This window comes from Camellia sinensis, chromosome 12 (assembly GCF_055761805.1).
Source record: "Camellia sinensis isolate YWXY chromosome 12, ASM5576180v1, whole genome shotgun sequence".
Taxonomy (NCBI): domain Eukaryota; kingdom Viridiplantae; phylum Streptophyta; class Magnoliopsida; order Ericales; family Theaceae; genus Camellia; species Camellia sinensis.
In genome coordinates this window covers 90112418-90140084 of record NC_138972.1, presented here as the reverse complement: position 1 = coordinate 90140084, position 27667 = coordinate 90112418, and positions in this window count along the sequence as shown.

The following is a 27667-nucleotide window of genomic DNA, read 5'->3' as shown; positions in this document are numbered from 1 at the left end:
CTATTTTAAAAAAGAATCTTTGTTTGGTTTTCAAAAAAATGCATTATTACAAATTCAAGTTTCCCTTCAATTTAAGGAGAGAGACAATTTTTTTTTAAAAAATTTGTCACATCAAAAAATACTCTCATGTTAGTTATATATATATATATATGTACATGCTATATATGTATGAAAAATATAATTTGATATGTATTCATTTATGGGTAAATATCCTACCATTAAATGTGATTTTATCATAAATTTTTCACTCATTTCAACCACAAAAAATGTAATTTTTGTACAAATTGGCATTAAAAAAAAAAATATCGTAACCAACTTACAAATTTTTTCAACATTAAATACAAAAAATTTGGACATTTTCTCATGTCAATTTCTGATGATGTTATAGATGTTTGTGTTAACATTACAATATTTTGTGATAAAATAAATTTTCTGTATAACATTTATGAAAATTTAATTCTATGTAATTTTTCAATGCTTACAACATAATTTTAAAAGTGTTGAAATTCATAAATCTGTATTTTCAATTTGTTTTCATAAATTGTTGAAGTTACTATAAATTTTGCTTCATATTTAAAATTGTAAATGTATATTTAAAAATTGTGCAAATAATTTTTGAATCCATTATTAATACACTAACGACAATGCTACGTAGCTCAAATTTTGTGGCTCAAAAGTGGCTCAAATGGCCAAAACGACGTCGTTTTGAGTACAGAATAACATAAAAATGGCCAAAATTTTCAATACAATTTTTATACTACTTTTTCAAAATTTACATTTGTGAAGATTAAGTGAGTCTAATATCGTAATAAATAAAAAAATACATTGTAAAAGATTATTTTAAATTATTTTAAATAAATAAACACGTTGTAAAAGATGAAGTCAGTCTGCAAAAGGAAGGGAAGCCAAGTCTGTAAATGGCGACGGTAATAAAGAAAGCAATAGGCAATCTAGGAGTAGAGTCCTAGATTGTACTAATGTTTTGGCTGGTCATGTGAGGAACAAACTCAAAAAAGCAATTAGAAGCCAGATTTTGAAAACTTTGTCCGGTTTTCAAAATAACTAAACAAAAATTTTAAAATTTTTAAAAAAATGAGTTTAGGGAACAAGAACCAAAAACAATGATTATTTTATTTCTTTCATTATTTATGTTATGTCGGTTGTGATAATGGTAGTGATAGTGTTACAGTAGTAGTGGTGGTTGTAGTGAGACAGTGAGATAGTAGTGGCAATGATAGTGATGATTGTGAGTGATGATTAAGATTATTGTTTTAAGAAATTGCTATAATGTTGTAGTGCCGGTGATAATCATATGGTAGTAATGATAGTGGCGACGTGACGATTGTGTAGTGGTGATTGTGTTGGTGACACTAGCGGGGTGTTGGAGGAATGGCATAAGTGATTGAAAATTTGAAATTCAACATTAAGTATTTCAAAACTAATTAAAATTTTAAGTCACATGAAATGTAATTATTAAAAGAACTTAATTTATTGCTGATAAAAGAAAAAAATCTTTATTTATTTTTTTAGTAAATATACATTCAAAACAATTACAAAGCTACATCTAAAAGGCGTCATCAAATTGAAAAAAATACAGAATAAATGTCCACAAACCGATGAAAAATCTTAGACTGCAACAAGGTTTCAATTTATTTATTTTTTATTTTTTCTTTGTTTTTTTTTATTTTCTTTCTTTCTTTCTTTCTTATTTTATATATATATATATATATATATATATATAAAATATAAGAATATAAGAAAATTTTAATTTGAAACTCTTTTTCAAGGGTCTCCTCTTATGAGGAATCCCATTAAGAGTTTGATGAAATTATTGTGAAAGTCTTCACCTATTTATAAGAAAAAAACTTTTTCAAAAAAACTCAAGAAATCCATGTGGGATTCAATCAAATGTATTGGAGGGAATATTGAAATTTTGATATCCCTCCAAAATTTTTGCTTTCCTTTCAATCAAATTATTTGAATTAAAATCATATGGAGGGAATATTAAATATTTGATTTCATCTTCCAAAATTGAAATTAATAATATTTTAAAATATATTATTATATTTTTCAGTAAAAAAAATATTAGGACAAATATTTAAGATAATTTAATATTTTTAATATTTTTAATTTATAATTTTATTACTTATATTTTTATTTAAATATAATTTTAATATATTTATTACGTCACGGTTCGATTCCGGTTCAACCCGACGGTTGAACCGGTGACCCGTCCACCCGATGCCTTTTCCGGTTCGTTCACCGGTCCGGTTTTTAAAACATTGGTCTAACAAATAGTGACCGAGACATAGAGGGGCGGGGAGGTCACGTGCCCTGGGTTTTGAATTTTTTTTTAATAAAAAGATTTTTTTTTATTTTTTTAATATAAAAAAATATTTTATATAAAAAAATTATAATAATATTATTTAGAGTGAAATGTCAATAACATTTTTAAAATTATGAGAACAATAATTGCTGTTTTAATTGAAATTAAAGAGATTATGATAAGTCAGATTATTATCTATGAAAATTTCAATATAATGATAATGTCTATTATTATTGACATGTAAACATAACTAATCTCAATGAAGATATGAAATTTATTGAATTATTAGTTACATTTGACATGTAAAGTTAATCCTTCATGTGTTTTTTACTATTAGTTGGTGATATTACATGTATGGCGTGGAATTGCTATTATATTAAAGTTTTACTCAAATTTTGTATAAAGAATTATTTTATCATTATATAATTTATTTTAAAACTTATGTCCATGACTTTTTTTATATTGTCCATAATACACTTAGTTATAAATAATATTATTTTTTTAATCTTTCTTAAAATCAATCATAAAAATTTATACAAAATATTTTTGTAAAAATTTTTAATATTATAATTGATAAGTACCGTTTTTAATATAATTTTTTTGGACTCTGCCACTGCTAATAAATAATAATATAATAATGCCGTTGAAGAACTGTATGTGTAAAGATAGCCTTGAGAGAATGCTTTTCATGAGCTCATGTTTTTGAGTCCATTCATTTTGGAAAATTATATGGTGGGGTTGTCATTTATCATTTTACTTTAAAATTCCATCTCCCTAAATACTCGCGAGGCAAAGAAGTTAGTTTCTATTAGAAAAATGAGACTAACCTAATCTCAATACATAAGAGTCAATTATTCACTAAATAATTCACAATAATAGACTTAATAGTAATAGTTTACACGGTTGGTAGAGTTCTTTGCATCTATATCACACACAGACTTGGACCCAATCATTCTTTTTGAGAGGAGAGCATATAGCTAGCAACCTAGTATTACAAAATTAATTAGAATAGTTTTAGTCAATCTTTTGTTTTGGCTTATTATAACCTAGGACAGACAAGTTTTAACGTTATTCTAATTATATGTATCATGGCTAGCACAAGCCAAAACAACTTCCAACTTCAACGATTTCTTTAAAAAGAATTTAAATAAAATAAAATAAAAAACTCCAACTATTGATCCATAAAAGGAAAGTCTATGTCACTTACATTCAGTTTAAACTAGAAAGTAGCGTGCTTCTAAAAGTGTGAAAGCACGGCGTTTAGGAAAGAAGCTCTTCCCCTTAGCTACCAATGTGGTATATCCCAAACTGATAATCTGGATAAATACTTAGGAACTCCTTTGGTCCATGGCAGAGTTACTAAATATCACATAAGAGACATCATTGAGAAAACAGCAATACTAGGTATCATGAAAAATCTTTCATGAAAATGGTCATGAAAGATTTGTGACCTTTGGATTACACTTACAATAAAGCACCACACAATAATCAAGGTAATCTAAGGATCACAAATTTTTCATGACCCTTTTCATGACAAAACTTTCACGATCTCTAACATTTCTCTTGAGAAAATTACTAGCAGGTTGTCTAGATGGAAGGCTAAAAATCTCTCCCTAGCTGGTAGAATTACCCCAGTGAAGTCTGTCACTTCTGTCATCTCTAACCACCTTATGCAAACTATGGAACTACCTAGGAATGTTTTGTGACAAGATTGATAGCTTAAATAAAAAACTTCATATGGGATAGTACTGACACAGTTAGGAAAGTTTATTTTGTCAATTGGAATATAGTTTGAAAAGTAAAAGAAATGGTGGGCTAGGTATTAGGAAAGCCAAAGAGCAGAACTCTACCTTAATATCAAAATTGGATTGGCAAGTTAGGGATTGTTTGGGATGATCTAAATAAGTGCACTTTTTATCTTTTTACGAAAAGATATGCAGAAAAGTAGAGAGCTGATGTGATAAAAAAAAGATAAAAAGATAAAAAGATGGATTATTTTTAGATTGCCAAACTTGACCTTACTAGTAAAGATCATAACCTTTGGCGCCAAATCCTTCAATCTAGGTACCTAAACCAACACTCCATTTCTAGTTGGCCCATAAAGAGAAAAGCATCTCACACATGGAAAAACATAATTAAAAATAGAGAGATCTTGGAGAAAAATATCAAATGGAATGTGGGGAATAGGGAGAATATATCACTCTGGATTGACTGGTGGTGTGGCATACAACCTTTATGTAATAACAATCAAGGACCTCACATTGATTATACAACAAAAGTTAGCTTTATTCTAGATGATGAAGACAGATGGGACTTAACACCAATCTAGTACCTGATCTCCCAACAAGACAAAGACAACATTCTCAACATCTACAGATCTAGGTTTGTGACTTTCATGGATACCCCTACTTGGCAAGGGACTACTAATTAGAATTTTTCTACTTCAACAACTTGTAATGCCATTACCAAACAGGAAGAGAATGAATTGGATTGGCAATGGATATGGAAAACCAAAGCTCCACAAAGGCTTAAAAGCTTCCTCTGGCTGGGCATGCATGAAAGGGTCCTCACAAATCAGATGAGACTTACAAAAAACCTTGCAGATTCAGACATTTGTCACAGATGCCAAACTGAAAGAGAAGACATGATTCACTTACTAAGAGGATGCCCCAAAACTAAAAACATTTGGCTCAAACTGAAAGATCTTAACTAGTGGCAAGCAGAAAACAGGAAACCATTGCTTGAGTGGTTAAAATCTAACATGAAAAGTACAAGTATATTGGTTGAAATCCAATGGTCAAGAATCTTCTTGTTTGCCATCTGGAACATATGGAAAGAAATGAATAAAGAAGTGTTTGAGAATCAAACCTAGCCTATATACACCAGTACAACCAGAATACTACAGCAAGCTCAAGAGATCCAAGAAGGTTTACCCAAATTATTCAGAACCAATACTAGTTTGCTCCTATTGCAGAGAAACTAAAGCTAAACACTGATGGATGTTCTAAAGGAGACTTAGGCCAATCTGGGTATGGAGGTTTACTGAGAAATGAAGTGAGCACTTGGTTGTGGGGATACCATGGCTATCTGGGAAACTCTATGAGCTTGGAAGCTGGACTTTAGGGGCTAAATAGAGGACTAACAATCATCATGCAAAAAGGAATGGCTAACATAGAAATTGAGACAGATTCCCAGCTAGCAATGAAGCTAATCAAGGATGGAGCTGAAAGAACTTCTCCATACAGAGCACTGATTGAGGATGCCAACTTTATGCTGAAAAGATGCAACTGCAGCATTCAATATATTCGAAGAGAAGCAAACCAATGTGCAAATATACTTGCCAACATTGGCATCAACCAAATAGAACACCTTGTTTTCTTAGAAGATATGACATTTTGTTCCAAGTGACTGCTCGAATGGTGAAAGTACCGTTGAAGTGAAGATGGAGAACATCCAGTAATTTTGCAGGTGGAAGTGGACCACTCGAGTGAACTTAAAGAGCTCCCAATATCTTGTTTTGTAGATAAAAATATTGAGAAGCCTCGTGCACCACTCGAGTGATGAAAAGATCGCTCGAGCGATCTGCGTGAAATCAAGAATTTAAAAAAGCACTTTCTAAATCATTTCTTCACCTTTTTCTTTCTATCTTCTTTCTCCTCTCCCTCTTTCCGAAAACCCTAATGACATGTTTGATTGGGTGGATTAGAGTATGTGATTGGAATTATTAATCTGTGGGCCCAATTATCCTATGTTTGTTTTAACATTTTGGTTTAGGATTATTAATCCAACAAATTTATAGAATTATTAGTAATGGGGTAGGGGTGAGATTATTAATCCCATAGATATTAATCCAATTGGATAATGAATATCATACTAATTTAATAGGATTATTAATACTTCACTATTAATCTTGTAAATCAAACATGACCTAAGTTTCTTATCCCAAATCTCTCTCATTTCTCTAAGATACAGAAGATCTCCTAAGCTCTGTCTTTTCTTTCCTAATTGTAGACATGGTTTCTGCTAGCTCAAGGGAGAACTAATTACCTCCTCTGTTTGTTTGTTCTATATACTCTTAACTCATGTTCTCTTTTTCATTTGAATCCAAAAAAAAAAAAAAAAGAAAAAGAAAGAAGCACGGTCCTACAAAAATAAATTAAAAGAGAAAATTTGTACTTTGATTTACAGTTATCAAATATTTTTATTTTTATTTTATTAATTTTAGTGAATTTTTAAAAAATATTTTAAGAAAAAAATTTACATTTTAAATTAATTTAATTTAGATACATTTAAAAAAGTTTAAAATTTGTGATTTTTTTTATTAAAAAATTAATAAATACACAAAACATCAAAATTTTATAAATTATTTTTAAAAACTCAGAACCAAACAAACAGAGTGGCCACCTATTAGCTTGAGTATTATGTGAATCATTATTTATTTAGGATAAATTACTCTAACCTCCCTTGAGATTTTAAGAAAAGAGTTCTTAATTTTTTATAATTTTTCACATAACTTTTGTGTCTCTTTTCATCAATAATGTGTTACTTGTGTTTTTACAGTATTTATCATTATATTTTCACATCATATGTATTAATTTGGTTCATTTAACCTTATAAAAAGAAAAATCAGTGTAATTATGTAAAAATTATCAGACTTATTGTATTTTCTCAAAATCATGATAGGTCAATGTACGGGGAGGAAATAATTCTCCTCGTATAATCCTGTTGACTAAGTCCACGCTCCTCCGTACGACGTCGCTTTATCACCTGAAAACACAAACGTGAGCTAGCCGGCGGGTGTGTGCCGGAAACCTCTCCGATGCCTAAGTCAGTAAGCTTGACAAATAGACAAAGTTTTGTGTTCTCAGAAAGAATTGTGTTCAATTACCTCCTCCAAGGTGGTGCTTGTGAGCTTTTATAGGTTTTGAGTGGCATAATCCTAGTAGGACTTTTATTTCTCCATGCAGAGTCCTCCTAGGATTCATACTCCTAAGGATAATGCTTATCCTTTTACACCCTCCCCCACTGCTTAAACCAAGTGGGATGGTTTTCACTTTGGCCGAACTACTATATGACCGAAATAAGCTTGGCTATGCAGAGCCACAGAGAAGGCCGAACTGTCCTTAGCTCGGTCTTCTCCTCCAACTCCTTATCTCGGCTTTCCCCTGTTCAACCATGGTGTGTTTAGATCAAACTTCCAAGTAGCAAGTTCTGACCGACCTAACCAAATTATGACACGACCGGACTAAATGCAAAGCCGGACTTACTTCAAATTGCCACCGGACCGGAGTTGCTTTACACATTCTTGAACCGGAGTAACCACACCTCTCCTGGGCCGGAATAACTACACTTCTCCTGGACCGGAGTATCTATGCCTCTACTGGGCCGAAATAACATTACGGCTTCTTACCGATTCCTTCACACTTTGGGCCGCAGGGCCCAACTCACAGCTCGGCCCAATTCTTTCCCAAAAATTACCCTCTCAATTGCCCCTTAATTTCATCTGCACAGCATGATTGAGATTACAAATCCTTCAACCGAGCTGAAGTTCTACAAGTCTTTCCAGCCGAGATAAAAACCCTTCAGCGTATCCAGCCGAGCTAGTTCTACTCCGAGCTCTGCTTTATCCGGTCAAAACGTCTCTTCAATCACGACTGTAATGCTTCCCTTTCCCTTGCCACGTGGCGGGCTCTGATAGGCTGTGAGCTGTTATCACGCCGCCTTCGTACTTCGAACTTTTTGAACAGTCCCGCCCCTTTTTGCCGCTTTTTTCTCTTCTCTTTCACAAAATAACCTTTCTTTTTCTTGAATCATTCACCTTCCATTCTTCATCTTCTCTCTCTGTGTTTTTGCTGTTCTTCCGTTGCTTCTGAAGACTGACTTTGCTGCCACTTTCCCATCATCAGATCCCCCTTCTTCAACCTGGTAAGTGAACTCATTTTGCTTCCTTTATCTTGCTTTCGTATCTGTATAGCTTTGTTCTGTATGCTTTTTGCAAACATTTTCTTTCATTTGTCGCTTCGCTTCTGTACTTTTATGAAAAAATAATAGCAGAGCTCATACGTGCATGAACTTCTGTAAAAAACTTGCCTTAGATCCAAAATTAGGTAGCAACCGAACTAGGATCCTGTTTGCCCTAAATAGGCAGATCACTGTAGTCAATAACCGAACTAGAACTTGAAAGTCTCAAAGAGTCACCAACGCCTGACTCACTTTAGCCTAAATAAGATCACCGAGTTTTGAACATATCAAACTAGGAACCTCGGTTTTCAACCGAACTAAGCTTTTGGGGCCAAGCCAGCTTTCTTAGTTTCTAAACCGAACTCAGAAAGCTGCCCCTAGAGGCTTAACCGAAGTAACTTTATTCACACTACAACCGATTTAGGCCTTGGGGCTAAACCAGCTTTCTTAGTTTTTTAGACCGAACTCAGAAAGCTGCCCCTAGACGATAAACCGGTCTAACGAGCAAACTGCTCAAACCGAGCTACCAAACCTTTTGATGAACCGAGATAGAACCAGTTTTTTGAGGCCGAAGTAGGGCTCTTATACCTTGCTTTTAAATTGTAGCACGGTCCATTGATCAGTGCTTTAACCCCCTATGTTTTCTACTTTGCAGACTTAGGTTGCCCAGGTCTTCCTTCTTGTGCTTAACCGAGCTGAGCACGATTTTTGCGCCGATATAAATTATAAGTAAATTATACATCAGATGGGTAAGTATAGGTATCTAGTTGAGACCCCTGGTGGCATGGCCGAATTTAGGAAAGACTACCAAATTCCTGATGACGTCCATCTGATATTGGCCGAAAAAGATGTTATTCCCTGAGAAAAAGAAGGCTTCGTCCTTTTTACCCTTCAATCCATAATAGAAACCGGACTACGGTTTCCTGTCCAACCATTGATCTGTGAATTTCTTAGGCAGACTAGATTATGCCCCACCCAACTGTCCACCAATACATACCGCATTATTATGGGAATAACCGCACTGAACCACCAAACCGGACTAAACCTCGGCCTGGCCGAAATTTTCCATCAATACTCCATCGGCTCAAAAGATGATGGGTGGGTCTACTACCTTAGGATTCGCCGCCGCCGAGAGAAGATAATTAAATACACACCGGACAAAGACCTTAATGGCGATGATTTTTTCTGGGTCTCTGGGAACTTTGAGGATTTTCAAGCCCAAATTCCTGGCCGACCTATAAATTGGAAAAAGGGAGAGCCCGGTAATTTGACTTCGGTCTTCTTCCATGTATTTTATTTCGGTTTTTTTAGTCTATTAACCGAACTAACAGTTCTCTTTTTGTAGATTTCGCCCACCTCCGTTCCCTATATAGCTATCCCAACCTTGCGATTTTGCGAGCCGCACTACGGTGTAAAGAAAGGAGTTGGGCTAAGCTTCTAAACTTTGAGCCGACCTACCGGTATAGCGGTCGCCGAAAAGCAAGGGTAACCGACTTTCTTCTCGAAGACGCTTCGGAGCCGGACCCAAACTTGCCACAAATAAGATTAATTCCTTTAACTGCTGAAGAGGAATTGGCCAAAAAGAACAGACTAAGGGCACTTCTGACCGAGACAAGCAGGCCCGAAGTACCGTCACCCAGCCAAGCACCGCCTGCCGTTGTGGCCCTCCCCTCTCAACAGCCGTCTTCATCGCGCCGAACCAAGCGCGCACGAACCATCGAGTCTGAACCAAGTTTGGTTGACGAAGATGAGACTGCTGTTTCACCGGTCCTGCCACCGAGCCCCCAACCGGAGCCCAACGACCGAACTACCACCAGTTGGGCACCAAGACTTACATTCAACAACCGAGATGTCTCAGATGCTGATTCGGTTGTCGCCGAAAAAGATCACCTGTTGGCTTTTAGTCTGGCCAAGAGTGTGTGCCTCCCCAAGGATATGGAGCACCACAAAAAGCAGCTAAACACCGAATTAAAGTCCATTCGGTCTGCAACGAAGTCCATGATCCTGGAAAGTAGCTCTGTCCGTTTTTCTATCTAGTTTTTTAAGCTTTTACTTCGGCTCATTAGAAGTCCTTGTTTTGTCAGGCAATTCAAAAAAACTACAACACTCACAAGAAAGTGCTGGAACTTAGACAAACTACGAGGGACGTAGTGGCCGAAGCCGAACTGAAGTCGGCCGAGGTAGAAAACATCAAGAAGCAAATGGCCGAGCTGCAGGCTGAGAACAGCAGGCTGACCGGACTAGTTAGCTCAGCAGAGGCAGAAAGGCAGAAGACTGCCATAGCTCTGAAGGACAAATACCTGCGCGAGCTGGTGAAGCTTGAAAGAAAGAAAGATGCCGAAATAAAGGAGAGCGTAAAGGAAGCCGGCAAACAAGGTTTCAAGAAGGCCGAAGATGCTTATGCCAAGCAATGTGAGGCCGCCAAAGATCTGTTCTTTAAGTGCGGCTGGAGGGGGGCCGTTGAGCAGCTCGGTCATGATCCCCAGACCGAGATTTTCAACCCTCCAGCCTACTTCATACCGAACTCCCTCTTGGAGTATGCGAATGCCAAGCAACAGGAGTTTCTTGAAGGCTCAGATTCTGATGAAGATTCTGCCTCTGAGGATACTCCGGTTGTCAACATCGATGAGGTGGTTCGGTCGGAGCCCATGGTGGAGGATCTAACAATTGAACAACTAGCCGAAACCGTGGTTCCGACCGAAACCACCCTCGCTGCCAATACGGAGCTTCGGCCTGAAACCGGTCTTCCTGCTGATGCTGATGCCGCATTTGATGCCGAAATTGAAGATCTTTTCTCTTGACTTTGTACTTTTTCTCTATTTGTTGCCTTTTTTCTTTGTAACCGAACTATGCCCCTTTGTAATGACTTTTCATTGAATGAAAATTTTACGCAATTCTTACTCCGGTTTTGATGTGTATGCTTGTATTTTGTAATGTCTTCCAGTATTTCAACTGCTATTTCGGTTTAAGGTGGTTGAACTATGCTTACCAGCCAACCACTCCTTAGCCGATATAAGTACTTCGGCTGAGGAGTACACAGAGTTGGTTTATCCAGCCAATACTTCTTCAGCCAAGCCCTTTACTTCGGCTGAAGAGTAACAGGAGAGTTGGTTTATTCCAGCCAACCGCTCTTCAGCCTTACACTTACTTCGGCTAAAGAGTACAAAGAGTTGGTTTATTCCAGCCAACCACTCTTCAGCCTTATACTTACTTTGGCTGAAGAGTACAAGAGTTGATTTATTCCAGCCAACCACTCTTTAGCCTTACCCTTACTTCGGCTAAAGAGTAATAAGAGTTGGTTTATTCCAGCCAACCACTCTTCAGCCTTACACTTACTTCGGCTGAAGAGTACAAGAGTTGGTTTATTCCAGCCAACCACTCTTCAGCCTTACACTTACTTCGGCTGAAGAGTAAAAAGAGTTGGTTTATTCCAGCCAACCACTCTTCAGCCTTACACTTACTTCGGCTGAAGAGTAAAAAGAGTTGGTTTATTCTAGCCAACCACTCTTCAGCCTTACACTTACTTCGGCTGAAGAGTAAAAAGAGTTGGTTTATTCCAGCCAACCACTCTGCAGCCATGCACTTACTTCGGCTAAAGAGTAATAAGAGTTGGTTTATTCCAGCCAACCACTCTTCAGCCTTACACTTACTTCGGCTGAAGAGTACAAGAGTTGGTTTATTCCAGCCAACCACTCTTCAGCCTTACACTTACTTCGACTGAAGAGTAAAAAGAGTTGGTTTATTCCAGCCAACCACTCTTCAGCCTTACACTTACTTCAGCTGAAGAGTAAAAAGAGTTGGTTTATTCCAGCCAACCACTCTGCAGCCATGCACTTACTTCGGCTGAAGAGTAACAAGTGTTGGTTTATTCCAGCCAACCACTCTTCAGCCTTGCACTTACTTCGGCTGAAGAGTAACAAGTGTTGGTTTATTCCAGCCAACCTCTAAGTTAGTTTTTTCCAGCTAACTTAGAACAATGCTTGCAATATACCTAATGTTTACTAAGGCTAACTTTTACAAAGAACATCTTGTGCTGAAAAGAATTGCTTGTTTTATTGAAGGAAGAAAAAATTACACATGTTTGAAAAAAAAAAGAAGCTAAAGGTAAAATAACTTGAGATTGGCCGTGTTCCATGGCCTAGGGATTGCTTTGCCATCCTTGTCTTCTAGGTGGTATGCCCCTTTGTCTGCTAACCCAACCACCTTATAAGGACCTTCCCAGTTTGGGCCTAACTTGCCATCTCCTGGGTTTGAGGTGTTTCCCATTACTTTGCGCAGTACCCAATCGCCTATCTTGAATTGTCTTGGATGCACCTTTTTGTTGTATTTTCTGATTAACTCTCGTTGGTATGTGGCAATGTGAACCAGTGCTCTTTCCCTTCTTTCCTCTGCAAGGTCCAGTTCCAATGTTATGGCTTCTCCATTCAAGTCAGGATCAAAATTCTCGCTTCGAATTGTGGGGAGGCCAACTTCTAGTGGGATTACTGCTTCCATTCCGTAGGCTAAGGAGAATGGTGTTTCTCCTGTTGATTGCCGAGGTGTGGTGCGGTAAGCCCATAAAACATGAGGAAACTCCTCCGCCCACTTGCCTTTTGCTTTCTCTAGCCTTTTCTTTAGTCCATCCAAGACAACTTTATTTGATGCTTCTGCTTGCCCATTTGCTTGAGGATATGCCGGTGTAGAATTGTAGAACTCTATCTTGTACTCTTCACAAAAGCCTCTGAAGATTCTGCCGTCGAACTGAGTACCATTGTCTGAGATCAGTGCTTTTGGTATGCCAAACCGAGTGATGATATTCTGCCAAACAAACTTCTTCACGTCTTTTTCTTTGATTGATGCCAATGCTTCTGCTTCCACCCACTTTGTGAAGTAGTCTGTTGCTGCAAGAAAGAACTTCCTGCCGCCGGGCGCTGTTGGAAGTGGTCCTACTATGTCCAAGCCCCACATTGCGAAAGGCCATGGGCTTGTCAGTGGTAGGAGTTCTCTTGCTGGTTGATGTATTTGGTGCGCGAATTTTTGGCATTTCTCACACTTCTTCACATATTTCTCTGAGTCTGCTTGCATATAGGGCCACCAATATCCTTGCGAAATAGCCCTGTAACCGAGCGACCTTCCCCCTTGATGACTTCCACACACCCCTTCGTGTATTTCGAACAAGAATGCTTCTACTTTGCTGGGATGAACGCACTTGAGGTAAGGCCCAGAGAATGACTTCTTGTATAATGCCAAAGATGGAGATAGCCAAAATCGCTGTGACTTTGCCCTTATTCTGTTGGCTTCTTTTTTCTCTTTCGGTAGGATGCCGTCTTTTAGGAACAGGATGATGGGATCCATCCAAGAAGGGCCTAATTCTGTGCAACATACTTCTTCTACTTCGGGGTCTTCTATGCTTGGTCTTGGTAAGAAGTCGATGAGTAATGGATGAGGGATTGATGTATCTGCCATTGAGGCAAGGCCTGCTAGTTCGTCCGCTCGGCTGTTTTCCTCCCTGCCAATTTGTTCTATCCTTACTACATCAAATTTCTTGATCTCTGTTCTGACTAACTCTTGGTACTTGGCCATTCTGTCGTCCTTTGCTTCGTATTCGCCAGAAATTTGGTTTACCACCAGCAGAGAGTCACTGTATACCATTAGTTCGGTGGCCTTCATGTAGTATGCCGACTTGAGTCCTGCGAGAAGCGCCTCATACTCCGCTTCATTGTTGGATGCTGAGAAGCCAAGGTTGATTGCTTGCTCTACAACCAGGCCGTCTGGAGAGATAAGGACTATGCCAAGCCCTGCACCATGTCGGTTGGATGCTCCATCGACAAAGAGCTTCCACATCTCTCCAACGAATAACTTCCAGCAAGTGGAAGGATCAGATGATGTCGTGGGGTCTAGAATGGTGTTTTCTTCAAGGTCCATGTTGGCTGTCTGCCCTTCGTCCTCTGTTTGAACTGCTAGTGAGCCTTTGTTTGTCTCTTCCTTGTTGTCCTTAGTATGGTCTGCCCTGGTGCTTGATTGACTACCTTCTACTAGGGGTTGCGCTATTCCGGCGTCAACTTCTGTCCCTAGTTCGGTTGTGTCAGTTAAGTCGACTGGGCAGATATGATGACTTCCAGGAGTAAACTCTGCGACGAAGTCTGCCAAAGATTGGGCTTTTATTGCGGTCTTGGGTTGGAACTTGATGTCGAATTGTCCCAACTCGACTGCCCACTTCAAAATTCGCCCACTAAAGTTCGCCCTTTCAAACAGAGCTTTTAGTGGAAAGTCTGTGAGGACGACTATGGTGTGGGCGTGAAAGTAGTGCGCCAATTTTCTGGATGCCATCATTAATTCTAATGCTAGTTTCTCCAAGGGCAAGTACCTTGTTTTGGCTCCCAACAATGTCTTGCTGACATAAAAGATGGGCAAGTGTTGCATTCCTTCTGCACGAACCAACACTGCGCTGACTGCGTGCTGAGAGACTGCCAGGTACAAAAAGAGTTCTTCACCAGGTACTGGAGTAACAAGTAGTGGTGGGGAAGACATGTACTCCTTCAAGCTTTCCAGAGCTCGGTCGCATTCTTCATCCCACTCAAATTTGGCCTTTAAAGCTTGGAAGAATGGTCGTAGTCTGTCTGATGACCTGCTTATGAACCGGTTGAGCGCAGCTGCCATACCAGTGAGATGCTGTACTTCTTTGACTGAGTTTGGTCTCTCCAACTCCTGGATTGCTTTAATCTGAGAGGGGTCTGCTTCTATACCTCGGTTGGTTGCCAGGAAGCCCAAGAATTTTCCAGATTCAACTCCGAATGCGCATTTGGACGCATTGAGGCGCAACTTGTGTTTCTTCAGGATCTGGAACATCTCGCCTAGATCTTTAAGATGGTCATTCTCATCCTTGCTTTTGACCACCATGTCGTCGGTGTAAACCTCCATTGTTCTGCCTAACAATGGTTTAAACATCTTGGTGACCATCCGTTGGAATGTCGCCCCTGCGTTCTTTAGGCCAAAGGGCATGACCTTGTAGCAATATAATCCCCTTGGTGTCGTGAAGGATGTGACCTCCTGGTCTGGTTCATGCATGGCGATCTGGTGGTAGCCTCTGTATGCATCCAGAAAGCTAAGTCGGTTATGCCCTGCCGTTAGGTCCACCAGTTGATCTATCCTTGGTAGAGGAAAGCTATCTTTTGGGCACGCCTTGTTGACTGTTTTGTAGTCGACGCAGACACGCCATTTACCATTCTTTTTTGGCACTACGACTGTGTTGGAGATCCATCTTGGGTAGTGCACTTCTCTTATTGCTCATGCCTCCAGCAGGTTGCCTACCTCTTCTGCCACTATTTCGGCGTGGTGGAGTGCCGATCTGCGTGTGGGTTGGATGACTGGTCTGGCGGATGGGTGGACATTGAGTTGGTGACTGATGAAGTTTGGATCAATACCTGGCATGTCGTAGGGCGTCCAGGCAAACACTTCGATATTAGAGGTTAAGAATTCCAAGACCTCTAATCTCTCAGTGCTGGATAACGATGAGCCAAGCAAGAAGAACTTATCCGGGTTCTTCTCATCTATTTTTACCTCCACCAAGTCCTCCACCGCTTTCTGATCAGCCTCTTTGCCGACGTCCGCGAATAATTTATTACTTTCTGGTTCTTCCACCGAATGAACATATCCTTTGGCAGCGCGGCTGCCATTCACCGTGGCGAAACATTGTTTTGACATGATCTGATCTCCATAGACTTCTTCAATTATACCGGTGTCGTTGGGGAACCGCATTACCTGATGGTATGATGACGCTACCGAACGCATGGCATGCAGCCATGTTCTGCCCAAGATGATGTTGTAAGTGGAGGGGACCTTCAATACCCAGAACTCCACTTGTTTTGTTACGCTTCCCGCTCTGACCGGAAGAATTATTTTGCCGACGGGCCATTCTGGCATGGAGTTGAATCCAATTAGGGGAGAAACTGCAGGCGCTAAGTCTTTGTCTTGCAGCTTCAATTGTTTGAATGTTTCGTAGTACATGATCTCACATGAACTACCCTGGTCAATCAGAATCTGCTTGACGTCAAAATCTTTGACTCGGAGAGTGACAACCAGAGCATCATTGTGAGGACAGTATATTCGATCCAGGTCTTTATCCGAAAAAGACATGACGTTTGTTGCCTCTGTCTTCCCTTTCTTGGTGGCTGGTTGGGCACCTAGCACTTCTCTAAAGTGCTCAGCCTTTTTAATTGATCCTCTGAGCTCGCATACGCGCTCAGGTTCAAAAACTCCATGTATGACATTGATAATACCTTGAGGCGGTGCGTCGATTGGCATTCTGTTGGGATGGTTATTATGATCTTGGGGGGCCGGTTGCGTCCCTCCTTCAATGTATTTGTCCAAGTGGCCTGCTGCCACCAATTCTTCCAAGTGTTGTCTCAGTGGCGTGCAATTCTCAGTTCGGTGCCCCTTTTCTTTGTGGAAGGTGCACCGTGATCTGTCGTCATAATTTTTCTGAGCTTCCCCTAGCTTGGCTGGCCACTTGACAAAAGGCTCGTCTTTTATTTCGCTCAGAATCTGATATATTGGTTTTTTGAACACCGTTGTTATGGCAGTGCGGATTCTCAACCATTTTTTATCTGGGTCTTATCCGTTATCTCGTCTGCCACGCCCGTTTTTATTCTGCCGATCTACTGCATTGACCTTTGCTGAGGTCCTCTTTTCTGGTACCGCGGTTGCACTAGATTTTACTTTGGCACGTGCGCCATCCTCTTCTACCCTGATGTGCTGATGCACTCTCTCCATCAGGGCTTCCATGGTAAGGGGTGGCGTCATAGTGATTGAGTCCCTTAGTCTGTTTCCGACTGGAAGGCCTCTTTTATACTGCGCAATGGCTAGATTGGTGGGGCAGTCTCCAATCTGGTTGAATGTCTCCCAGTAGCGACTGTTGTAAGATCTAAGGGTCTCTTTTTCACCCATGTCGATGGAGAGTAACTGGTCTATCTCCACCGGTGTTTTAGTGTTTGTTCGAAACCTTGTTACGAACGCTTCTGCCAATTGGGCCCAGGAGGCTATGCTGCCCTCTGAGAGCTTTTCGAATCAAGTCAAGCCTAGGTCGCCAAGACTTGACGGGAAGAGTATGCACATTAAGGCCTCGTTTCGCCTGTACACAGCCATGACTTGGCGAAAGTGGCTCAAGTGTGAATACGAGTCCGTCTTCCCTTCATATGTAGTGAATTTCGGTTGAAGGAAGCCTGATGGTAGGGGCGCGTTTTCAATTGCGGGAACAAACGGCGAGGTCTGTAGTCTTGCTAAGGCTTTGTCCGTTGGTTCATATGCTGGGCGTGGTATTGGCATTCCAACCTCGACGCTTCCATGCGTCCGAGGAGCCAACCGTTGTAAGGCAGAGACTCTGTGTGGATCGCGTGCCCTGGCATCCTCCTTGCATCGTGCTTTTTCTTCGAGCACGGTTCGTAAGTCGGATGACCTGGGCAGCTCTGTCTGTCTAGATCTGGTTTGGTGTGAGTGCGAAGGCCAATACGTGCTTCCTTCAGTGTATGATCTTTCGGATCTCGTCCTCTCAGACCTGGAGTGACGAGTTCTGGAAGATAAGGAATGAGTGTCACTTGTCCTGAGGCTTCTGCTCTCTCCTTGGGAGGGTGTAGTATTCCTACTACGATTCTCTGAGTGGCGAGGGGGCGTCTTGTGCTTGCGCTCCTCTCCTGTCGCCACATCTTTAGTCTTCATCTGGCGTTTTAATGCCTCCATGTCCGCTGCCATCTTCCGAATTAGTTCATCTTGCTCCATCACGCGATCTTCCAGGGCTTGAGGATCAATCCTCCTCCTTTGCCTGTCAGGACTTTGAGAGTGACGAGGGCTGCTATTCCGCCTTCCCCTGCCACTCCTCCTGGAGTTATGTTGTTGGGGCTCCAGATCTGCCATAGGAGGAACAGAGGGTAATCCTTCTCGCCTTGCGCCCCCGTCTGGAGTTAGCCCGTCGACGGCGGACTGCGGTAGTTCTTCAATGTGTGCCATTGATTTGAGAAAAGGAGAAGCTTAGTAAAGAGGTTTTTGTTCTTGTCTGTTCTTCCCACAGACGGCGCCAATTGTACGGGGAGGAAATAATTCTCCTCGTATAATCCTGTTGACCAAGTCCACGCTCCTCCGTACGACATCGCTTTATCACCTGAAAACACAAACATGAGCTAGCCGGCGGGTGTGTGCCGGAAACCTCTCCGATGCCTAAGTCAGTAAGCTTGACAAATGGACAAAGTTTTGTGTTCTCAGAAAGAATTGTGTTCAATTACCTCCTCCAAGGTGGTGCTTGTGAGCTTTTATAGGTTTCGAGTGGCATAATCCTAGTAGGACTTTTATTTCTCCATGCAGAGTCCTCCTAGGATTCATACTCCTAAGGATAATGCTTATCCTTTTACACCCTCCCCCACTGCTTAAACCAAGTGGGATGGTTTTCACTTTGGCCGACCTACTATATGACCGAAATAAGCTTGGCTATGCAGAGCCACAGAGAAGGCCGAACTGTCCTTAGCTCGGTCTTCTCCTCCAACTCCTTATCTCGACTTTCCCCTGTTCAACCATGGTGTGTTTAGATCAAACTTCCAAGTAGCAAGTTCTGACCGACCTAACCAAATTATGACACGACCGGACTAAATGCAAGGCCGGACTTACTTCAAATTGCCACCGGACCGGAGTTGCTTTACACATTCTTGAACCGGAGTAACCACACCTCTCCTGGGCCGGAATAACTACACTTCTCCTGGACCGGAGTATCTATGCCTCTACTGGGCCGAAATAACATTACGGCTTCTTACCGATTCCTTCACACTTTGGGCCGCAGGGCCCAACTCACAGCTCGGCCCAATTCTTTCCCAAAAATTACCCTCTCAGTCAATATAATCTATCCTTTTATTTTTGTGTTAACAATGATCAACATGAGACATAATCATGTCATTTTAGTTGTGAACACTACATGAAAAAAAGGTAATGCTAAGGACCCAGTGACTGGGCACCCCCAGCAACCCCCCTCTCCCCCGCTACATGACACATTGTCATTGGCTGAAGTCCAAAAAAAAAAAAAAAAAAATTCAACCAATCAGCAAAGACCCCCAGCACCCCCACTGGGGGTCAACGCATTTTCCCATGAAAAATATATATAAATAATGAGATTCATTACATTAATATTATATGGAAGAATAATATTATAAATTCAGGTTGTTTAGGGTGTCTTAAATAAGTATATTTTTTGTCTTTTTAGACTAAAAAGTTGAGAAACAAAATATGAATGTTTGGGTTAATTTTTTTGACTTTTTATAAAAAAAAATTGTGTAAAGAAGTGTGTAGGAGAAGATATGTAGTACGCGATATGAATGGAAAACATTACAGGCGGCTTGGTGAATACATGGGAAAAATTGCCTCCTTTTCGGGGTTTGATTGGACGATGTTGTTCGGCCCTTGGAGGCACACCATGGATCCCCTTTTTTTACTCGGAACCGTCATTGTGTAGAACTCGTCGAGTACTATACGCTTGTAAAAAATTACGTTGATTAGATATCGATAGCTATCTGATTGTGTTAGTTTTTTTGTCAACTGTTAACTATAATACTATCAAATTTTTATACAAAACTAATTTGATCATGTAGTTAGCGATATCCGATAGACGTGATTTTTTACAGACATATAATAGTAGACGAGTTCTACATATTAACGATTCGGATTATCAAAATGAGACTCATGCTGGGCCTCCACATGCTCAACTTTACCATTCAATTTAATGAATGTACAGATGTTATTATTATTATTTTTTTCCTTTCATTGCGGGTCACTGACGTCAGTATGATGATGGGTGGAAAAAATTGAACTTTTATATTAATTTACTATTCAAATTAATATTTGTATATTAATTTTTTTATATTTTTTTGATGAATAATGATAATTTTTTAACTTTTTTGATAACTTTTTGACTTTTTTTGAACTTGCCAAACCAGAATAGACTTGTGTGGTGAAAATTAAATTAGACTTGTGTGGTGAAAATTAAATTGATAAAGTGTAGGATACATGAGTAAAATAAATTTAAATTATTATTATTATTTTTAGATAAAATTATTGATATTATATTAAATAATAAAATAATAAATATAATATGAAAATAAATTTCTTCGCACCAAACCCAACTTTCAGTGGTTTAAAACTGTGGACCGTTCATCTCCACTTAAAAAAGCACAAAAATGAAGAGCAATTTCGAAAGTTTATACATGTGTTTTGGGAAAGAAAAATAATGCAGACCACTAATTAGTGATTATATTAGGGATATGGTAGTGGGTCCTATTCGCTACCAAATGTGTTTTGTGTTTTAGTTTTAGTTTTTTTTTTTTTTTTACTTGCCACATCATTAGTAGTGCTGTTAGTGGTAGAAATTTAGTGGTCTGTAGCATTGTTGTGTGGGGAATTCTTTGGAGTGTTTACGGGATGTACTTTTTTTTTTTGGGTTAAAATTTACTATGGTATTAGCTATAATTTATTATAATATTGATTATGATATTATTTTAATTATAATTTAAGAGTTATTTAGTTATACTTTGAGAGGGTAATTTGTAAACAAATTGGGCCGAGCTAGGAAGAGTCTTCTTTGGGAGTTGGGCCGCGTAATGGGTCGAGATAAGGGCCGGAGTATAGACAACGGGTAACTCGGCCCCTTTTTATCTGAGTACCAAACTGGGCAAGGGCGTTGACCGAGCTACCTAAATACTAGGCCCAAGGGTTGGCCGAGGTGTTTGGTAACACAGATAGCTGAGCTGGGTATAGCTCGGTCGATGCTTCTATTCCATTACTTAGTTGAGCACAGAGCCGAGGTAAAGATGACAGCCAAAGTAAAGAAAGTTCTGTAGCAAACCGAGGTAACATCAATGGCGAGGGCCGAGCTGTGTATAGCTCAACAGGGTGGCATTCGATAGATAGGCTTTCGATCACACGGTCCGAATGGCAGGGGACCGAGATAAGGCAGTTCGGTCAGGAATGTATAACCGAGGTAAAAGGGTTCAGCTATCTCATTTGGCTTGCAGTGATAAGACTCCTAGTAGGACTTTGCTAAGGAGAGTAGAGTCCTACTAGGATTGTGCAAAACCATCTCACTTGGTTGGTAGTGAGTAGGAGTATGACTCTTAAGATGACTTTACTAAGGAGAGCAGAGTCCTATTAGGATTGTGCAAAACCATCTCACTTGGTTGGTAGTGACTAGGGTGTGTGATTCCTAGGAGGACTCTCATAGGGAGAGTCAGAATCCTATTAGGATTGTGTCAAAGTAAAGTCTATAAAAGCTTATGACCAGACCTATGGACATGTATCCCAATTCTTACTCTAGAATACACAGAGCTTATTGTCTATTGTCTAGTTGCTGACTCAGGCATCGGAGGGGTTTCCGACACACACCCGCCGACTAGCTCACGCTTGTGTTTTCAGGAAGTAAAGCGTTGACATTTGAAGGAGCGCAAACTTGATCAACAAGATCATACGAGAAGAATTATTTCGCGCTCGTACAATTGCCGCCGTCTGTGGGAATTTCACAACGAGCAAAACCTCTTGATCAAGTTTTCCTCTCTAGTTGGAAGCAATGGCACACAATGAAGACTTGCCGCGATCTACTATTGATGGGCAAACACCGGAAGAGGGTGGAAGGCGCGAAGGTTTACCTTCTATCCCACCCATGGCGGAATTAGATCCGCAGCAAAGGAATCTGCAGAGCGAAGCAAGAGAAAGACAGGGCTCAAGTCCACACTACTCTCAAAGCCTTGATAGACAGAGGCGGAAGATGGATCCTCAGGTTCTCGAAGATCGCGTAAGGGAGCAAGATGAAGTAATAAGAAGAATGACGGCTAACATAGAGACGATGAAGCACCAGATAAAAGGCAACACACACTCTTACCACTCAGAAGATCGTGACAGACAAGTCACACTATCACAAACTGAAAGTAGAAGCCTCAAGTCGAGCGATACACAATCAAAGACTTCCAGGACATGCTATTCCAAGCCTGAGAGAATGAAGACTGAAAGGGCTCAAAGGAGAAAAGACACTTAGGCTCGCGACCCCCGCAGAGTCTCTACACTACAACGATTGGTTCCTAGAACACATGGGAGTGTCGAGGTTGGAATTCCAGAGCCACGCCTTGCCTATGAACCAGCAGACAAAGCGTTGGCAAGGTTGCAGAGCTCACCGTTCGTTCCGACAATAGAAAACGCACCATTACCCTCAGCCTTGGTGACTTGGGTTTAACGTGGTTTGAGAGGTTGCCAGAAGGTAGCAGAGCTTCATGGGCGTAACTAGCAGAGGCATTTGTGACTAGATTCAGAGCGAACACTAAGGCGAAGTTCGGCACAAACAGTAATGTCGAACAGAACACCTTCGACAAAAGTTAGCACGGTTGACAAGAAGGACTAACCAAGTAAAAAATCTTTGCCCAACTGGGGGCAAAGTGGGTTGGCAATATTGACCAACTCTTTCTAAATAAAATCAAAGTTGGCCGGAATAACCAACTTTGAGCTCTCTTCAGCTAGGATTAGGATCTGGGCTAAAGAGGCTGGTTGGAAAAACCAACACTTCTCCTAAGCCAATGATAAGGATCCAGGCTGCAGGACGTTTGGCTGGAAAAACCAAACACTTAGCTCAGAGTTGGCCGGAATAACCAACTTTAAGCTCTCTTCAACTAGGATTAGGATTTGGGCTGAAGAGGTTGGCTGGAAAAACTAACATTTCTCCTAAGCCGAGGATAAGGATCCAGGCTGCAGGACATTTGGCTGGAAAAACGAAACACTTCGCTCAGAGTTGGCCGGAATAACCAACTTTGAGCTCTCTTCAGCTAGGAATAGGATCTGGGCTAAAGAGGTTGGCTGGAAAAACCAATATTTCTCCTAAGCCGAGGATAAGGATCCAAGTTGTAGGACGTTTGGCTGGAAAAACCAAACACTTCGCTCAGAGTTGGCCGGAATAACCAACTTTGAGCTCTCTTCAGCTAGGATTAGGATCTGGGCTAAAGAGGTTGGCTGGAAAAACCAACACTTCGCCTAAGCCGAGATAAGGATCTAGGCTGCAGGAAGTTGACAGGTTTGACCAACAAGTCTTTGCCCTACTGGGGGGCAATCAAGAAGTTTGGCAGGAATGACCAAACATTTAGCTCTTCTTCAAGCCGAGATAAGGATCCGCGCTGAAGAAGGTTGGCAGGAATAACCAACATTAAGCTCTCCTAAGCCGAGATGAGGATCTAGGCTGCAGGAAGTTGACAAGTTTGACCAACAAATTTTTGAACTCTTTGGCCGAGATGATGGTTACCTTGGCCAAAGCAGGTTGGCAAGTATGACCAACAAAATTTTTTTAACTCTTTGACCGGGATGACGGTTACCTCGGCCAAAGCAGGTTGGCAGGTATGACCAACAAAATTTTTTGAACTCTTTGGCCGGGATGATGGTTACCTCGGCTAAAGCAAGTTGGTAAGTATGACCAACAAAATTTTTGAAACTCTTTGGTTGGGATGATGGTTACCTCGGCCAAAACAGATTGGCAGGTTTGACCAATAAACTTTTTAACTCTTTGATCGGAATGATGGTTACCTCGGCCAAAGTAGGTTGACAGGTTTGATCAACAAATTTTTAAACTCTTTGGCCGGGATGATGGTTACCTCGGCCAAAGCAGGTTGGTAGGTTTGACCAACAAATTTTTTCCTGGACTGAGATGGTTATCTCGGCCAAAGCAGGTTGGCAGGGTTAGTCTACTCGGTGAGACACAGAAAGAATGACTCGCCATACGATTGCAAACTTGAAGGATATATACGCTGAAGGCAAAAAAGCAAGGCTATTCACATTTTCGGCATGACGGTGGTAACAGGAGAACGAGGATTTTGGGGGCACACCATGTATCCTGGGAATGACGTCGTACCAAATTAGTGGAAGGACATGTTGAGCAATTGACAAGGCTTATTGGGAGCCGAACAAACTTTTTAGCTCCGCAGAGTGGGGGTGTTCTTAGCTCGACTGGAGGAAAAATAATCCCAATCATGCTATGCAGATGGAATTGAGGGGCAATTGAGAGGGTAATTTGTAAACAAATTGGACCGAGCTAGGAAGAGTCTTCTTTGGGAGCTGGGCCGCATAATGGGTCGAGATAAGGGCCGGAGTATGGACGACGGGTAGCTCGGTTCCTTTTTATTTGAGTACCAAACTGGGCAAGGGCGTTGACCGAGCTACCTAAATACTAGGCCCAAGGGTTGGCCGAGGTGTTTGATAACACAGATGGCCGAGCTAGGTATAGCTCGGTCGATGCTTCTATTCCATTACTTAGTTGAGCACAGAGCCGAGGTAAAGATGACAGCCGAAGTAAAAAAAGTTCTGTAGCAAACCGAGGTAACATCAATAGCGAGGGCCGAGCTGTGTATAGCTCAGTAAGGTGACATTCGATAGATCGGCTTTCGATTACACGGTCCGAATGGCAGGGGACCGAGATAAGGCAGTTCGGTCAGGAATGTATAACTGAGGTAAAAGGGTTCAGCCATCTCACTTGGCTTGCAGTGATGAGACTCCTAGTAGGACTCTGCTAAGGAGAGTAGAGTCCTACTAGGATTGTGCAAAATCATCTCACTTGGTTAGTAGTGAGTAGGAGTATGACTCCTAAGATGACTCTGCTAAGGAGAGTAGAGTCCTACTAGGATTGTGCAAAATCATCTCACTTAGTTGGTAGTGAGTAGGGTGTGCGATTCCTAGGAGGACTCTCATATGAAGAGTTGGAATCCTACTAGGATTGTGTCAAAGTAAAGTCTATAAAAGCTTATGACCAGACCTATGGACATGTATCTTAATTCTTACTCTAGAATACACAGAGCTTATTGTCTATTGTGTAGTTGCTGACTTAGGCATCAGAGGGGTTTCCGACACACACTCGCCGGCTAGCTCACGTTTATGTTTTCAGGAAGTAAAGCAATGACGTATGGAGGAGCACAAACTTGATCAACAGGATCATACGAGAAGAATTATTTCGTGCTCGTACATACCTTATCTTTTGTTTGGTTATATATATATTTTTTAATTACGACTCTTGTAGAATTGAATTATAAGATTTGTAGAAATTAAACCCATAAATGTTATATAACTTATATATGATACACACTCTTTTGAGGTGTGTACCATAATATTACCCATGTATTTTAAGAAAATATTATTTATACATAAAATTGATATAAAAAATTTCACAAAAATATTATCACAATGTTATTATTATAAATAAATTGATATTTAATAATATTTTATTTTAAAATAAAATATTACAAATCATTATTTATGAAAATTATATATAATTTTTTTTTTATAGCATTACTCGTGTTTTTAACGGTGTTAATAATATAAATTGACGAATCTTCACGCGCTCCCATAGAGCGTGGATTAATGAAACTAGTCATTACCATATCGGCTGTTCTAGTTCGGGAAATGAAATGATATCTAAGTCCGGTACCATCACGCACGGTTCATTGATATTTTTATACCAATAATGTCATAAGAATAATATATACGACACTTTTGGTTGGGTTGTACCAAATATCGTTTAATCCGTTAAAATTGTATCGTTTCGTATTAATTTATATTGCTCTAATAGTTAATTGTGATTTAAATTTTAAAATTTATAATCTGTCAATCGAACCGTTCCGCTATAATTAATACATATATATTTTTTAATTTTTAATAAAATATCAATGTAAAAATGAGTGTGAGAGAGATTTAAAATATGAAATTTATTACAAATTAGTGATTATATATATGAAACATATTATGTAAAATTACTTTGTGTTATATTTCTAAAAAATATTATACAAATTAATATTATATATTATGCAAATGTATGATAATTAGTTAAAATGTTCTTCAATCCGCCAATCTGTCAAAAACTATCCAAACCGCAATTTGTCAATCCGCTGATCCACTAACCCACCATTCAGTTTGTAATTTTATTTTCCAACCGTCCGAACCGCACCGCACACACCCCTACTTTTTAGAAAGTAATTTAAGTTAATTTATTAATTTTTTAATTTATTTGGATCATACCATTTTATTTTTTTATTTTTTACAAGTCTGTGTGTAATAAATCAAAAATTAGCTTATTTTATATTTCTCAAAACAATCTTTACTTTATACAAAAACAGTTAGGGTCCCAAAATTTGGAACCCAAATTTTTTACAGAGATAGATATGTGTAACAAAGATTTAATTGATAAAATATGAGATTCACATATAAAATGAATGTGAGTTATTGATTTGAACTTCTAAATAATTTTTGAATTTTTATGTCTAGATCCGTAACATTATCGTTTATTATATTTATATAATAAAATAAAAAACAAAAAACAAAAAAAAATTAAAGACGTCTCTCTAACACAATTGGTTAGAACGGCTGAGATCAACCCATTTATGGGATTAACAATTAAATTTGCTTGACCAAAAATAAATTTCCTGCCTACGGAAGTTCCAACACTTTCCTAATATCTTCCTATTATTACTTTTTCTGTATTTTTAATTCCTAACCATGTGAATTTCATTCTCCATCTCTTTAGCTTTTTCTTTATTTTTTGCACAAAAGATAAGATTTTCTTTTCATGTAAATTTGAATGAGTTGACTAATAATTAATTACCATATAATGATGGTTATTTTTGACATATATTTTTGGATGCGGCATAAAAATACACATTACACATTTTTTTTTTTTTCGTTTTACATGTGCCATGCAATTTTTTTTAATTAATAAATGTGTCATAAATATTTTGATACCTAAAAAAATTTTAATTTTTTAAACGCCATATTTATTTTTTAATTTTTAAAAATTAAATGAAAAAAATTGAAGTAAATATTTTTAAATTTTGAATTTATATAAAACTAAAGTTACACTTGAAATTTCCTTTTAAAGATTTTTAAATTTCAAATTATATATGAATAATTATGATAGGTTAGATATGGCTAAATTTCTTCTTCTTCTTCTTCTTCATTTTGAATTTTTATATTTCACAATTAAATATTTAGATGAATTAATATTTTTGTAACGAGTTGAATCAAATTAAATTTATTCTTTAATCTCAATTGGGAATTTATTTTAAATTATTAAACTCTATTCATTTTGAACCCAATTGATTGAATTGTGACTCGTTAGTAACCATGTAATAGTGTTGTGGTTTTATTATTATTATTTGACTACCATAAAAGAGTTGTGAATATTTATGATGTGTACCATTAGATGAAATATATTTAATGGTGAGAAAATATTATATTTACTTTTGTCATTAAAGATGTTGAAATGTATTTTTAATTGATATATATACATATAGGTGTATATATATATAGTTAGATATTTAAGGTTAGATATTTGGTTAGATATTTATTTATACTATACATACA